The 17,744-nt window shown below is 38.6% G+C and overlaps 1 protein-coding gene and 1 pseudogene across 9 annotated transcripts in view; one reads left to right on the forward strand and one right to left on the reverse strand.

Annotated features, from left to right (window-relative positions):
* FAT3 (FAT atypical cadherin 3) overlaps nt 1-17,744 on the reverse strand; it is a 677,903-nt gene that overhangs the window by 460,030 nt on the left and 200,129 nt on the right. The gene's annotated exons all lie outside the window — the stretch shown is intronic.
* The window catches only part of LOC118145611 (phosphoglycerate mutase 1-like), a 122,435-nt pseudogene that overhangs the window by 51,374 nt on the left and 53,317 nt on the right, over nt 1-17,744 (forward strand).

Below are 17,744 nucleotides of genomic sequence, written 5' to 3' on the forward strand. Positions count from 1 at the left end.
GCATGTGAACTTCTACAGATTTAGAGGTAAACTTTTGATGGTAATCAATCTTATAAAGCTAAAATCTAGACAATTTAAAGAAGCAGACAGTGTTGAAAATACAAAGATATAAGACCACAAGTTCAAATCATCAACTCAGAGGACCATTTGCAGATATTTCCTCTGATGACAACGTAGAACTACCTCAAGCTACAGAAAATAGTTTTGCTTGGGTGTTAAATGAATATGAAAAATACTCATCTTCATTTTCAATGATACAAAGATAACAACAGGTCAAAGTCTAGAAGATCCTGTTTTTGCATCAGGGTGGGATTATGAATATAGCCTATGGACATATAGATATCTTTACAATTTAATGCATGGAAATAAGTATTACAGAAGCTCCTTACATTCAAGAAAATGGTAGTATGTCTTTTTTTAAGTGAAAATAAGAAAATTGTGTAAAGAAATCAATCACCCTGAAAAATGTCTATTTCATAAGTACTGGTATTCTTTTTTTTTTTTAATTGAGAAGCTCATCCTAACTTGATATTAGTTAGAAAATCTGAAAACAAAATTTACTAGAATTAGAACCAAAAGTGAATAGAACAGTCTGTGAAGTGTCTCACTGAAGTGTTGGTGGGTATGCCATATCTCAGCAGAGAGTAATAATTGTTAAGAGCTTGAGCTGAGGAGTCAAGGGGCCTCTTCCCCATTCCAGTCCAGGAACACTAAGTGAGTAGCCTAGCATCTCTCACCTGGTGTTAATTTCCTTACCTGTAAAATGGGAATAGTAGCACTTATGTCACCTAGGGCTATTTTGTGATCATGCATGTAAGCACACAGTATCATTCATGACACCTGGTAGTTATTAGCTTGACATCTAGTTTGATATACCACAGGCATTTCTTTCTTCCAACACGATCTTAATCTGTTTGGGCTAAGGAGGAGTGACTTCAGGTCAGCGAAATATTGCATATATATTTGACTGCACATGACAGATAAATTCCCCAAGGAGGCTGATTAATATATTCATAAATAGGAGTGATTAGCAAACAAATGAATTAAGAGTTCAATATCCACGTTAATTGTGAACATAATTTGTTAACATCTGACTTTTTGCTCTAACAGCATGTTTTAGAAAGGAAAAATACTGATTAACCTAAGGTCATAACTACAGAACACCAAACTGTGAAATTCCACACGTACTTGTTAAAATCAATCCCTGTCCTAAGCACTCTCATCATTGAAGAGAATAATAAAGGAAAAAGGCCTAAGGAAACAACCACAGACAAAAACAAAAGTGAACGGGCTCCTTGATGGGCTTATAGGTAATTTTTCCTCGTTGAAGACAATGCATACATACGTATATACATTCACATATGCAAAACAAATGTTAGGCCTTTCTTAACCTAAAATACCATCAGAATCACTCTTCCATTGTCGCAAGTATAGACACTCAGATGATTCTAAGGGTGAGTCATGGTGGACCATTATTGATCTACATGGAATGGCTCATTCTATTCTCAGAATAATGTGCTTCAACAAGCTAGACAGTGGATGGAAGATTGTTTGCCCTCCTTAAAAGGAACCAGTAGGGAACTCTTCTGGGAGAACAATGAAAACCCCTGATTCTCCACCCAAACAGTATCAGAATCTCCTGAGGAGCTTTGAAGAACACAGCCAACCAGTCCCCATCCCTGGAGATTATGACTCACTGCTCCAGGATGGAGCTGTATCAGTATTAAAAAAATTCTAACGTGATTATAAAACACAGCTGGGTTTGAGAGCTACCGACTTAAGCAGTGTATGTATATTAGTTTGCTTAGGCTGCCATAATAAAATACCACAGGCTGAGTTTCTTAAACAACATATTTGATTTTATCACAGTTTTGGAGGCTGGAAGTCCAAGATCACAGCATCAGCAGATTTAATTTCTTCTGTGGCCTCTCTTTGTGGCTGCCTTCTCCCCATGTCTTCATATCCTGTGCCTGAGCACAAAATTCCCCTAATGGCTTCATTTTAATTTAATTAGCTCTCCACAAATAGTCAAATTCTGAGGCACTGGAGGTTAAGATTTTAACAAACTGTGGCTTCTGAATTTATTTTGTGCTATCAAAATGACAGAACTTTCTTCTAAGACAGAAGACATTCAAAAGGTGTAGTCATTGCAATTCAAATGCGTAGTTTCTGCTAACTTCCTGCTGATGTGTCTTGAAGGAGAAGGTCATATGCACTTAAAGCTGCCACAATCAGATGTCCTGATTTCTATAAAACTGATCCACCCATTCCTAAAAATAAGTGTGCTTCTAAGAAAATAACGTAAACTGTATTTTGCTTTCCTGCCCTAGTAATACTCATTAATATCACTGAAGTATTTTTGTTCTTGGGAGCTTGGTGGATATTTCCTCCTATGCCTCAGATATACTCTAACTAAATTTACCATGTTTCACTCTTTCTTCTCATGACACAATTTTTATTTATTTATCAAATTTCTTTGTAGCACTCACTCTGCATAGGACACTGGTTCAACGCTTTTTACAAACAGACAGGCTCAAAATGTAAACTCACATTTTGAGACAAGGCGAATTACATGACAATAGCACAAATGAAAGGATGGTGGACAGGAGACCAGGGTTCAGGTCTTCTACTTCATAATGATGTGACTTAACCTCTGGGGGCTCAGTCTTCTTGATTAACTGGGTAACTGGACTGAGTAAATCCCAGGTGGGCATGCCACTTGAGGAAGGGGAAACTGAAAATGACTCACCATTGAAAAGAACAGATTTGAAAGCAACACAACCACCATTCCTCCCCAGGTTTACAGAGCAGATACTCTCATTTATATGGTTCACAATATTTTATTCATACATATAGAGATATGAACGAAAATCTGGAATCAAATTTTCATAGAAAAAATGTCAGACTTTGAACTGGAAGTTCAAATACCAGCTCTGTATCTTTTAAGCTGTATGATGCATAGGAAATAGTCTCCAAGAAAGTGAGTTTCCTCACTTGTGACATCGATTGTCTCACTGGGGTGTTTTAAGTTTCAAATTGGATTCTAACACACAAAGCCATTTTGTAAATGATGAAAAATAAACAATTTAAAAGGCATGACTATGATCTCCTCCTCCTCCTCTTCTTATTCACCTTCTTCTCTTCCTCATCACTCCTCCTCCTACCTCCTCCTCAACCTTCTCCTCAGGATTATTCTTTTTATTACACCATGACGCTTCAGAACAAATGATTTGAAGTGAAGTGCTCACTGAGAAATAGTCATATTTCCACGCAGAATAGATCAGATTTTTGCAAAAGCCCTTCAGGAAATATCTCAAAATGTAACGTTTAGGACAAAAATAAAATACATGCTTCCTGCCAGACTAGCCTTGGCGACTTAAAAAATTAACTGGACAATTCTCATGTGTAAGGGACCACAGGGCTATTCATCTTTGGTTTTTAACTTCTGTTCTCATGGCCAAGTCGAAGGCTTAAATCACTTACTGGCAAGAGTTCAAAAGAATCTAGGAGAACGTGAACATTTCTATAAAAGCAGATTTTAAAAATTGAGCTGCGTTAAGTTGGAAGAAAACACATATGCCAGGAATTTTCTCAGTAGTTCTGCGAGGATTTGACAATACAGTGCAGTGTGCGCTTGGGGACTTTTGGCTACTGACATCCCATTGCTGCTCCTCGACAGCTGTGCTAAATTAGGAAAGCTTATTTTTAGAAACAATACACTAGGAAGGACCTCTTCTCCCCCAAAAGACTGGTTTGCTCACTTGATTTTTCTCTCATTGATTTAGATTTCCTTATTGTCCCTCTATGTTTGAAAACACAAACTTATGCAAAAGCATAAGACATATCTCTTGACCAGACATTTGAAATTGTTATACTTGTAATTAAAATACAATCAAAACAGACATAAAGGAAAATGGCATTTGGCACATAGATTAACAAGCCACCTCTTAATCGTGTTTGCATATCACTATCGAGTTGTTAAAGGGGCTTGCATATGTCATGCGCTGTTTCAGTTGTTATTAAAAACATATTTTAGAAATAGAAAAGAAGGGAAGCTTTTTCTTCACTTTAAGGATGCTGAGGCTCAGTGAGGTTAAGCACCTTACCTCAAGTATCTCAACTAATAGTTAGCGTGAAAAAAAATAAACTTGTCATTTGGGGTTCCTTTTCGTACACAAGACATAGACGATGTCCTGTTTGGGGGTTAAGATATGTTCCCCTAGAGGCCGGGTGCGGTGGCCCAAGCCTGTAATCCCAGCACTTTGGGAGGCCAAGGCGGGTGGATCACGAGGTCAAGAGATGGAGACCATCCTGGTCAACATGGTGAAACCCCGTCTCTACTAAAAATACAAAAAATTAGCTGGGCATGGTGGCATGTGCCTGTAATCCCAGCTACTCAGGAGGCTGAGACAGGAGAATTGCCTGAACCCAGGAGATGGAGGTTGTGGTGAATCGAGATCGCGCCATTGCACTCCAGCCTGGGTAACAAGAGTGAAATTCCGTCTCAAAAAAAAAAAAAAAAAAAAGATATGTTCCCCTAGATACTAGACTAGCAAGCAAATATAAACACATTAAAGCCCATTAAATTCAGGCAGACACATAAGTGATGAAGCCAGACCTGCACAAGTCACACCTGAATTCCCTTTGCCAACAGCTCTGTGGGAAACACTTGGGGTCTGTGCCCGACCACTCCTTTACAGAGTACCTTAAGGCTACATTTGCAAAGTAATTTTTAAGTTTCATTGAGGCAGGGAGGCTAGAGATGCATATTTATTTATTTATTATTTTTATTACTATTTAGAAATCTGAATACCAAGCTCAAATATATTTCCTAACTTTTGCACTTAAAAAGGAAGTCATTTATTTTAGGGCTTCAATAGAAGACCTCCTTAGATAAATGCACTAATTTTTAAAAGGTCTTTCGTCTTGAGTAGCCCCTGTGTTGTGAACGTGTCTTCTGAAAGTGGGTAACTGAAGGTAAGACTAAGTCTTGGGGGATCCTTCCAGAGTTCACTCATCAGCATCCAGGTGCAACCAGCTGATGAGGTTCTAGGTAAGACCCATCCCTAGGAAATTCCCTGTAGTGGCTGAATCCAGAATTAATTCAGGTTGTAACTATTTATGTTTTAAATTCTTCCCTAGGTCCACTTAGGCTTGTGTGTTAGTTGAGAGAAAGAGAGAAAGCCTGTTTCGTGGTGCTTTAAACACAGACTCCCCTAATTGTTTAGTTTTTTAATCTTAGTTTTAAATCAGTGGGACAGACAGCAGATTCTCCAGGTACTGATAGAGAGCAATGAAATGAATCAAGTCTCTGAAGACCGGTGTTAAAGGCCAGCACACACCGTGGAGTTCCAATTGGTCATACTCACCCTTCCTGATTTGGGGGTCGGCTATAATTCACAGCTGGTGCTAAAATGCTGTAAGAAGTATTTATTATCTTCCAGACACAATTTACTGCTTTTGATTATTCATTTTTCATTACTATGGAAAGCAAGATTAAATTGTTTCAGAAGCAACTGCTTATATTAATCTTTCAAACACATGTTCCATGTAAAACTCTATGTCAGACAAATGGATATAATTTCTGCTGCCAAAACAGCCACAGATAAAAGTGCGCTAACACTAAATAAAAATAGTTCTAGAGTCAAGATGAGGTGGAAGAACAGGAGCAGACAGAGATGACACAATGCAGAGAATTCAAAGAATGTGAGGGAAGGTGGGGACCGCCAATTTATTCCATTAACATTTTAATTTCAAAAGGAATTTAAATTAGCGTATTTAACTGTGAAATTAGATTACTACTCGGTTTAACATGCAATACACTTATGAACTTAATAAATGACAAGTAGTGAGATAGGAGTCACGTCACATCTTTGAACTCACACAAATTGCATCTTAGTGCTGCAGGAGAGTGGAAACAATCATTTTGTTTTATGCAACAAGAGCCTGAAACCCAGCCAGGTTAAGGGATGTACTAGAAGGCACATGGCTAGCTAACAGCATAGCCAGAACTACAAACCTACAACCAACTTAGAGGGGGCAAGCCTATGCCATTGTACCTGTCAGGTTAATGCATATTTAAAGAGTTTGGGTTGGAAAGCACAGTTATTATGAAACCTTTGGTAAAATATTACCTTCCTTTCAATTTTCCCTCCTAACTGAAACTCTCCCTTTGTCTCCCCAAACACTTCATGGCCTCCTAATTTATCTCTGTCCTCTTCCTTCCTGGTTTCTTTGATTGACACCTCCACCACTGACCACGCAGTATTGAATGGAAGCCGCCCTCAACATTCTATTCCCTTTCTTCTCTACAGGCTGAAGGCTACAAACCATGTACACTGCATATAACTCACTGCCTGAGAGCTTGTAATTCTAGCCACAGAAGCACACTCTGACTATTCAAGGCACTCTGGAAGGGCCACAGTGAATACTCATGGAAGCAGTCCTCAACCAACAATGGTCTGATAGTTATAGGAAGGGCTTTCTTGCCCCTCGGTTGGGATAAATCTGCAGGGTGTTACCAGCTGTTTACAGAGCTCCCCAGCAGCACTGGCTCCACTTTCCCACAGTGGTCATTGGCTTAATAACAAACTATTTACTGACTCCTTTCCTTTCCCTTCCTTGCTTCTTTACTCCCCTACTATTGCTTCCAGGGCCATCCCCTAATAAGCTAATTGCACTCAATCCTTGCCTCTGCATCTGAGGGAACCCAAGATAAGATAAGACTCAAAACCATCCTGTACATCTCCAATCCTCCTCTTCCTCAGTACTGTCCATCTAGAACACACCTCTCACTCAGATCCACCTCCTTAAAACTACCCATCCTGCAGCGCTCAGTGCTAACCTCCCCTCCACCAGTAATGCTTAGCCAATCCCCAGGGAGAATGCCACCTGTGTTCTCTTTAACAGCAGGCTTCTCTTCAATACCTGCCAGCTTCAGCATTTTTTTTTTCTTTTTCATTTTTTTCTTTTTGAGACAGGGTTTTCCTCTCTCATCCAGGATGGAGCACAGTGGTGTGATCCAGGCTCACTGCAGCCTCGGCCTCCTGGGCTCAAGTGATCCTCTTGCCTCAGCCTCCTGGATAGCTAGAACCTCAGGCACATGTGCCACCACACCTAGCTAATTTTCGTTTTTAAAGTTTTTGTAGAGAGAGGTTCTCCCTATATTTCCCAGGCTGATCTCAAACTCCTGGGTTCAATGGATCCTCCTGCCTCCACCTCCCAAAATGCTGAGATCACGTCGGGATCACTTTGTACTTCCATTACAATTCAGGACCTAAATTGTGAGCTTTTGAAAGGCAGACACCCTGTCATATCCACTCTTGCATTCACCAGAGCAACCATGCTTCCCTGTGGTAGACAGTCATTAAATAGCTGGAATAAAGGTAAACTTCAAAAACAGCCCTAAATAAAACCACATGTGTCTTATTGAAAGATGTTTCCTTAGGAATTTTTCTTCTTATCTTATAGGGAGAGATCTGGCTTTCATATTGTGGAATAAGTATACCTAATATGACATGGCATATGAGAGAAAAATGCCAAAATAGTCTAAATTCTCTGTTTTAGATCAGAGGTACTGGCCTGTTTTTTTGTTAGGAGCATTAAAAATTATAGGTTGTTTTTTATTACTTTCTGGCTTTCTGTTAGTATTTGTGCAACAATGGCTTCTGTAAGTGAAGGAATTTAGACATCAGAGAATCCAATTATACACAGCATGAAACTAATCTTGAGATTTTTGATGGTTTAGCAAAAACAAAGTAAGCCTCTCCCACAGTCAGTGATCTGCCAACACAAGAATTTCTGCCTGTGTGTTTTCCTCACACATGTAATCTTAACCAGATCTGGGCCACTGGGATGCCTGAGATGGAATGATTGTGTAAACACCAAACCTGATCATTGATCTGGTGGTGTAGCCAAACCTTTCATGGTACTATAATCTACGGGTGGATAGTAGAAGCCTACAGGTCACCAGTGACTTCTAAACCCAGTTACTTTCAAGGAATCCAAAATTGACCTTGTGGAAAAGCACTGTCTACTACAGCAGGATAATACATTGTAAATAAAAACATGAGACAACTTGCTCTTCTCTCTGTTCTTACACTTCATTTCCACTGCAATTGTCCTGATCTTGAGTCAGCATGTAGATTCCCAAATCCCAGCAATAGTGTCCTAGTCTCAAACCTCTGCTTTGTATTTTTTAATCAAAATTGTATTTCCATTATAAAATTAACTTGATTTGATTAATTTATGAACTTCAGACAATACATCAAAATGAATAAAAAGCATGAACTATATTGTAGAGAGGGATAATGGTGATAGTTGCACAATAATGTGAGTGTACTTAAGACTGCAGAACTGCACATTTAACAATGGTTAAAATAGTAAATGTTATGCTATGTATATTTTACTACAATAGACTCATCTGTGACACAACCACCCGGATAACCAATTGTTTAACATTTTGATTTACAGCCTTTCTGGACTTTTTTGAATGAAGGAATAACTCCTCTCAAGTACACATATGTTTTTTAATAAAATCACCCTATTATAATATTTTAGACTTAAAATCATAGATAACAAAGATCTATGTTGATAAATGGCATCATCTGTAATGGCTGGATGACATGAAATTATTTAACATGTCTTCATTTTAAATTCTTACTTATTAACATGTGTTTATTTACTTAACCATGTTCCCCTTATTAGATGTTGACATTATTCTTAGTTTTCAATCATTGTTTCTGCAAAGTTTTCTAAAATCAGACTTGCCAGGACAGAGGCAGGCACACTTTCAAGTTTTCAGCATAAACTGTGAGACTTCCACACTTTCACTTTCAAAAACAAGGGCCTGTCCCTCTTGTATGCCATCATACAAACCCTTCCTTAACCCAAGTCTAACAGTGTCTGTCACTGTGTCTCTCTGTCTCCTTCCCACTAATTAAAGCCATCAGTGAATCTCATGTTGTTCCCAAGACTAATGATTGAAGTCCAATTTCCATGTCTTGGCATTCAATACTGACCATGATCAAATTTCAACTACTTTTTGAGATCTTGCCTCTTACTACTTCAATTCATGCATTACACTGAAGAGCCAAGCTGGATCCCTCCCAGTGTTACCATTAAGACCCTTGATTCTCTGCCTCTGTGTCTTCTTAATTGGAATAGCCTAACCCATCACCGCCACCTGCTGAAAATTGATTCCTTATCTGGAGCCTATCTCAGAGTGGACGTCCCCATGCCCTTCTCTATAATCCATCATAACAATGTTTATTGAGTGTGTATTTCAAGTGTACTAATCACTGATAGCCTAATTTGTTTACTTAAAACAGGTCTATAAACTAGATTGAGATAATTTCCCTCTTAGAGAGGTTAAATAACTTGTCCAAGGTTATGCAACTAATAAGGAGAAATGGATTTGAATTCAGTCCCTCTGCTGACAATTAATACTGTGTAATTAATACTGGGCAAAAACCAACTTGGCCTTTTCTCATGTTTAAAATGAATGAAGATGGGTTAGATTACTACCAAAACATATTCAACTCTGATATTTCACAAGATGCTAGGAGTGTCACTTTTCAAGCCTTTTGCATCCTTCAAAAGAAGGATGAGAGTTTATTTGCTGCCTGCTTAGAACATTATTTAGGTAAATAAGATTTTGTCCTATTTTCATGTGGAGAGAGAAATAAAAAATCACAACACATTGAATAAATGCCATTGCCATTACTACTCAGGGATCAATCAATTGATGAGAATGCCTGCATAAATATTAACTAAACAGCAAAGACAGGGCTTGAGATAGCAATAGGAAGATAATGTCATAAAACTATTTTTCATGGAAGACTGAAATTTCTAGAAGCTTCCATGGCAAGTGTATAATAAATCACTATGTCTTATCTCAACTTTTCTTTCGGGAGCTGCTGTGCAACATGCCACACTACCCTGGCTTGCACTCAGGAAGCAACAAAAACACAGAGCAGGAACCAGCTCATCAAAGTGGACCTGTCATAAAGTGGAAAATCAGAGGTCAAAATGGAAGAGATGGACCCCAAAGCTGGCATAGGGCATCAAGCCAGACAGAGGCTTGTCTTGATGAGACCTTGCTTTAGGATCTGTGATGCAGATTTTGATCTTTGCCTATAAGAAGAGTGGTCCCTGATGCCAACCAAACCACTGAAGAAACAGTGCTAGGAATTGGTGCTAAGGACCAGTAGAAGAGCTAGGTCTTTGGACTGATGCTGAGATGACAGTATCTGAAGTATATAGAGTAGAAACCTATCCCTTCACAAAGGGATCTGTAGCAAGGCAAAGAGGACTTTGTGCAAAAATCATAAGCATTCCTATTCACCAATAACAGACAAACAGAGAGCCAAATCATAAGTGAACTCCCATTCACAATTACTACAAAGTGAATAAAATACCTAGGAATACAACTTTCAAGGGACGTGAGGGATCTCTTCAAGAATACCTACAAATCACTGCTCAAGAAAATGAGAGAGGGGGCTGGGCGCAGTGGCTCACACCTGTAATCCCAGCACTTTGGGAGGCCGAGGCAGGTGGATCATGAGGTCAAGAAATCGAGACCATCCTGGTCAACATGGTGAAACCCTGTCTCTACTAAAAATACAAAAAATTAGCTGGGCATGGTGGCACGTGCCTGTAATCCCAGCTAGTCAGGAGGCTGAGGCAGGAGAATTGTCTGGACCCAGAAGGCAGAGGTTGCGGTGAGCTGAGATCACGCCATTGCACTCCAGCCTGGGTAACGAGAGCGAAACTCTGTCTCAAAAAAAAAAAAAAAAAAAAAGAAAATGAGAGAGGATACAAACAAATGGAAAAACATTCCATGCTCATGGATACAAAGAGTCAGTATCATGAAAATGGCCATAGTGCCAAAAGTAATTTATAGATTCAGTGCTATTCCCATCAAATTACCATTGACTTTCTTCACAGAATTAGGAAAAAACCTACCTTAAATTTCATATGGAACCAAAAAAGAGCCTGTATAGCCAAGACAATCCTAAGCAAAAAGAACAAAGCTGGAGGCATCATGCTATCCGACTTCAAACTATACTACAAGGCTACAGTAACCAAAACAGCTTGGTAATGGTACTAAAATGGATATATAGACCAATGGAATAGAACAGAGGCCTCACAAATAACACCACTTATCTACAACCATCTGCTCTTTGACAATCCTGAGAAAAACAAGAAATGGTGAAAGGATCCCCTATTTAATAAATGGTGTTGGGAAAACTGACTAGTCATATGCAAAAAAACTGAAACTGGACCCCTTCCTTATACCTTATACCAAAAGCAACTCAAGATGGATTAAAGATTTAAACATAAGACCTAAAACCATAAAAACCCTAGAAGAAAACCTAGGTGATATCATTCAGGACATAGGTATGGGCAAAGACTTCATGACTAAAACACCAAAAGCAATAGCAACAAAAGCCAAAATTGACAAATGGGATTCTAATTAAACTAAAGAGCTTCTTCAGAGTCAAAGAAACTATCATCAGAGTGAACAGGCAACCTACATTAATGGGAGAAAATTTTTGCAATCTATCCATCCGACAAAGGACTAATACCCTGATTCTAGAAGGAAGTTAAACAAATTTACAAGAAAAAAAACAAACAACTCAATCAAAAAGTGGGAGAAGAATATGAAGAGACACTTTTCCAAAGAAGACATTTATGTGACCAACAAACATATGAAACATGAAAAAAAGCTCACCATCACTGGTCATTAGAGAAATGCAGATCAAAACCACAATGAGATACCATCTCACTCCAGTTAGTATGGCAATCATTAAAAAGTCAGGAAACAACAGATGCTAGAGAGTATGTGGAGAAATAGAAATGCTTTTACACTGTCAGTGGGAGTGTAAATTAGTTCAATCATATATATATATAAAGTGGCTTTTCATTGCTACTTTCCAGGTAGCTAAGACTTATATGAAGATCTTCAGGGATTGCTGATGGTTGGGCCTTCTGTGATCAATCTCAGGACCCAACACATGTAGTGCCCAGTGGAAATGCTGTAATTCTAGTACTCAAAAGAAACCAGGAAAATATCTTTTTAAAAAATCGCTTCCAAGAAACAGAAAAGCTTCATTCACAGAGCTGTTTATTTGCTACAATAATGCTGTAGTGAACAACTCTGTGAATGAAAATAACCGTAAGATTCCAACAAGAAAGAACTCAAAACAAGTTAAATGTGACACATCCATATGATGAAATACTGTATAGGCAATAAACATAACATTTATAAAGGGTGATTATTGTCACTGGAAACTGTTATTGAGTCACCTGACGAAAATGCAAGACAGTAAAATATGTAATTAATCCAACCTCTATGACTTAAAAAAAAATCACAGAAAGAAGAGAAAAAGGAAATACTAAAAAGCTAATAATTACATTACAATCTGATCATACTCATCATTTTCAATTTGTGCCCCTTCATATGTCTTCAATGGTTTCCAAGTGATAGCTTCTATGATAAGCAAATAATCCTTCCAAAATTAGAAAAAACTCAACACTTAAGGAGGTCAGCATTAGGTTGATTATCAGGTCAATAAAGAAGAAGTGATAAATGTTTCACTTTGACATTTTTCAGCATGGAAATTTGCAGAATTCTTTCTCCTTCTTCAAAGATCTTAGCAAGGCCACAGTTAAATTTCTGCTGGGATATAGCAGCTACTCTATCGCAGTCTACTATAAGGCAGAGTGGTCAGTGGTTAGTCCTTGCAACTTCTCAAGAATCAAAGTGTTCAGAAATTCTCTGGCCACTTTAAAACCCTTCATGGTTTATCCTGGAGCAAGAGAATTAGCAAGTTGATGAGTAATTGTAAAGTTACTGTTGTGGCAAGATCCATAGGATAAACACTGCAGCCTCTGCAGACAAGCTATTCTGAAGCATTCTCCTCCAATCATTTCATTAAAAAAATTACTAAAAATATTAAAACAGTTTTGAATAAAAATAAGCAGGTATAATTCCCATCTAGCTCAAAAACTATCTAAATTAGCAAAGTAAGACATCAACCACTTTATTATTTTAAGAAGTCACAAGATCACAATAGCAATATTTACCAAGTTCATAGATAATTACTATGAATGAAAGCAAACAATACCAAAGCAATTAAAAAGAATGGGTCAGCTTGAGCAAAGGACTTTGGACACTAAAAACTAATAATAAATAAGTAAACTTTGTAGGTCTGTCCATTCTCCATTTGTTCTCTTTAAATGGTATAATGGTTAATATTATATGACAACTTGGCTTGGCCATGGTATCCAGTTATTGGATCGAACACTAATCTAGATGTTAAAGTGAAGGTGTATTTTAGACATGACTAATTGTTATAATCAGTAGACCAGGGATAAAGATTGTCATTCAAACTGTAGGTGAGCCTTATCTAATCAGTTGAAGATTTTAAGAGTTAAGACTGAGGTTTCTCAAAACAGCAGGAAATCTCAAGACTCTAACATAAACTCTTACCTGATTGGCCAGCCTGCTGGCCTGCTTTGCCAGACCCACAATCACGTGAGCCAGTTCTTTCAATTAAATCTCCCTCCCCACTCTCTCTAACGATATAGATTCAGACAGAGTTAGATATGGATGCTGAGAATATATTCATATTCTCTGGACAACCACCCGCACTAACACAGGCAGAGTGACCATATTTCCTGTGTTAGTGTGAGGCAGTGTGGTTACACCAGTTGTTGTGATATAATTATTAAGAAGTAGCCCTTTTCCTCTGAAACACATCTTGGATGATAAATTACATGATCTCCTTACAGACATTCTTAAAGATAGATTTATGGTATACCAAAGTAATGAGATCCTTTTCCTTTCACATAAGACCTTGTTTTTCAAACTTCTTCATGACTCACAATAAGAAATATATTTTATGTCACAAAACTGACCCTTATGATGAGCAATTCAATGAGCTGTTTTATATTTTATTATGCATCATTTCAAATACTCTTTGCAACCCACTAACTTCATGGCATGATGCATAGATGGGATCATAACTCAGTTTGCAAAGTACTGACTTGGAGGAATCCATGGCTGTCAAGTGTATAGTGCTAATTATCACCTCAGGACACACCAAAGACAGGAAGAGAGGAAGCGAGACGCTCATGTCTCAGATTTTCCTTTGCCTATACTCCATACAGGCTTTGCCATTATTTCTTCTAAATACAAATGAAGTGATTTTAGTGTAAACACATCAAATAGAAATATGATTCCAGAGCCTTTTTCCTCAGTGAATCTCAAGTTTCCTTTGAGTGACAGACATAGAGAAGGGGGAATAATGAAAAACACTAATATCCTGTTGGGTTATGCTGCATGCAGTCACTTAACTCTAGTCTGGTCAATTTCCCTTGTAAGACAACTGATCTGACCACTGGGCACACAACGAATATCCACGGATAGCCTGTGCCAGCCACAGTACGAGGTTTCTCAAAACAGGTTTCCCTGCCACTAAGTACCAGCAGCTCTTTGCTGAAAAACGAAGAAAGTCCAAAGCCATGTTCACATACCAGCCTCTGCATCCCAGTTTCGGCCTTCTTCTCAGCCTTTTGTTCCTCTTACCGCATCCCCTTCTACACCCAACACGACATTTATCCACACGTATGCCCTTGCCTCCTGCCCTTGGTCTCTGGTCGAGCACTCAGGTCACCTCCTTTGAAAGAACTCTCTCCAATTTCTTCCATCCTGTGTGCCCTGCCACGGTTCTCCTCTTCAAAGCCTCTTTAACCTCATCCCTGCATAGGGCCTTCACAGATGCTGTCAGTTACTGAAAAGGAACCACAGCTTCAAGATGGACTTTGGCTCAAGCTAGAGGGGCCCAAGTTCAACACAAGCACTTTTCCATCAGAAGTTGCCCCGGGCACTGAAAAAGTGAAGGGGGCTCAGGGTAGTATGAGCAAGAAACGGGAAGAAGTCAGATTTGAAGTGGCAGGCAAAACCTCCAGGAGCTGGCAGAGTTCATTTTAGGAATAAATGAGTTGGAACTTGAAGAAGGTGAAAAATTGCTGTCAAAGAGGTTATGAAATAAAGCAAACTGGTCTTTCTCACTGAGGAGAACTAGATGTACTACAAAGACTGTATGGAATATAGGCAAAGGAAAATCTCTGAGACATGTGCATCTCTCTGAAGGCACAGTTAAAAAACTTTGGCCAGGGATCCCAATAATACATGACTTAAAGGTTTTGCTCACAGATGGACAAAGGGGCACTAGCCACAGCTCACAGCCTGTAATGCCAGTTAGAACTGTGTTCAAAACTTTGTTCTGTCACAGTTGTTGGCTGAATCAGACAAAGGATCTCTCACTGTCTAAATATCAGTCTCATCATTTGTCAAACAGGGAGGGAAAACAGCAGCTGAACAACAGGAGGAACTACAAGAGCTCAGCTCGCTGTCTGGTCCTCTGCCTGGGGCTCGGCCCATGACCTTCCCTTTGCTTTGACATTTCGCCTACCCCACCTTACAGGTGGAGAGATGCCTCAGTCCTCAAGAAAACAAAAACAGAAGATACAGCCAAGAGGAAAGATAAACAAATCTTCAGTGTTTTGAAGTAGATTGTCACTCAATAAAATACAAAAATAAAATTTTAAGCAAAAGATAATATTTCAGAAAGCTTCCTCTTCAAGTCTGCTAGAGACAAAAATGTAAGATCTCTAAAAGTTGCTCATGCAAATTTCATAAATCCATGTAAGCACACAATTGCTCAATTACCATACACATGGTCATATGCCAATAAAACAGGAGGAAGCTGACAAAATAATTCAGATGCCTTATGCAGGCCTAGATCACTGCAGAAACAGATTGAAAGAGGATCAACAGAAATTTAAACACCAAATTGAAACCTCCTAATACAGAACCAGACATCTTCTCTAACTAATTTTGCAGACCATAAAAACTGAATAAATGGAAAAATATTTTATCGAAAAATAGAAAAAAAATTACTTATTAATGTCTAGGCTCTCAGCAATACAAAACGACTAAATAGCAAGCCACCAAAATTAAGAATGAAATTCAAAGTGAAACTCAAGTGATAGTAAAGTTACAACATTAAAAGAGAAATCTGGGCCCGGCGCGGTGGCTCAAGCCTGTAATCCCAGCACTTTGGGAGGCTGAGGCAGGTGATCATGAGGTCAACAGATCAAGACCATCCTGGTCAACATGGTGAAACCCCGTCTCTACTAAAAATACAAAAAATTAGCTGGGCATGGTGGCACGTGCCTGTAATCCCAGCTACTCAGGAGGCTGAGACAGGAGAATTGCCTGAATCCAGGAGGGGGAGGTTGCGGTGAGCCGAGACTGCGCCATTGCACTGCGGCCTGGGTAACAAGAGCAAAACTTCGTCTCAAAAATAAATAAATAAATACATAAAATAAATAAAAGTGAAATCTGACAAAAAACTAAATAATTATCCTTTGTGATGTATCTAAATAAAATCTTCCAATCCAAACCTGAAAGAGTGTCTTGTCTGTTCTTTTGAAAGACACATTTCTATTGAGTAATATCAACAGGCAGGAGATTATCTGAGACAGGAACATATCGGTTAATGGAAAATGAGAAAGTTAATAAACAAAGTCAAACTGGGTGTTTTACGAGCCCTGCTGAAAATACCATTCATAGAAGTAAAATATCATCGTTATGACTGAGCATAATAAGCCTATTACTAGTCTTAAAGACTATGTGTGATAGAAATCATTTAAATCAATTGAGTTACTGTTTCTTAGCAATTTGATAAAAAGGAAAAATACTGTAATTGGGAATCAAGTGCTCCTTTGGGAGCTTAAAACAAGCCAGCTGTGTTTATAAGTGCACTTTAATCTGTTTGTACATTTTCCCCTTGTTTAAAAAGAGAAAAGGCAAGAATGATTTACTGAGTTAAGATGCCATAGTCCTGGAATATGTAGAATTTTATTAGTAAAGATTTAGTTATAACGAATAGTTCTCTCTACACTCAACCCCCATCAAGGAGTTGAAGAGCTGACAGAGAGCTGATTCTTGCCATGTCTTCTGGAACTGTTGAATCCTTCAGGACCAGAACTTTGATGGGAAATCCCACTGCATACTAAGTTGAGTGGGAGACAAGAAGAGGGCCTCTAGGATGTCCCCCTGAACTAAGACTGAGCACAGCTATCCACATGCAATCTTGGTTCAGCCTATTCTACCACTGCATTCTCATTGAGTGACCTAAAAAAGTGTGGCTACTTTTGGGAAAGCAGAAACCATGCTGTATGGCCTTATCAACAAGACCTTTTCCTTTTATGATGTATAATTATCATTCCATAAGTGGTCCTAATAAATATTAGACACCAGTAGTATTCTAAGGCAGGAGTCAGCAGTTTTTCTATAAAGAGTCAATTGTGAATATTTTGGGCTTTGTGAGTCAGATGGACTCTGTGCCAACTTCTAGACTCTGCCCTTGAATGACAAAACCTGTGTTTTATTAAAACTTTATTTACAAAATCAGGCAGTCAGCCTGTAGGCTTTACTTTGTTGAGGCTTGCTCTTACAATCACCTACAGAAATAAGAATGGGCATAAAATCTAAATGGACTTCCTGTGTTCCTCCTATCTTGTTTATCCTTAAGGAAATGATCTCTCATATAAACCAAGTTTCCTATCTTCCTAAAGACACTAAGAGTTTAAAAGGTTATCCTCTCAAGATGGCAAGTATCCTATGAGCCAACAGGCAATGATTTTGTCATTTAGCTCGAGGAATGGCA

Source organism: Callithrix jacchus, chromosome 10 (assembly GCF_049354715.1).
Source record: "Callithrix jacchus isolate 240 chromosome 10, calJac240_pri, whole genome shotgun sequence".
NCBI classification, from domain to species: domain Eukaryota; kingdom Metazoa; phylum Chordata; class Mammalia; order Primates; family Cebidae; genus Callithrix; species Callithrix jacchus.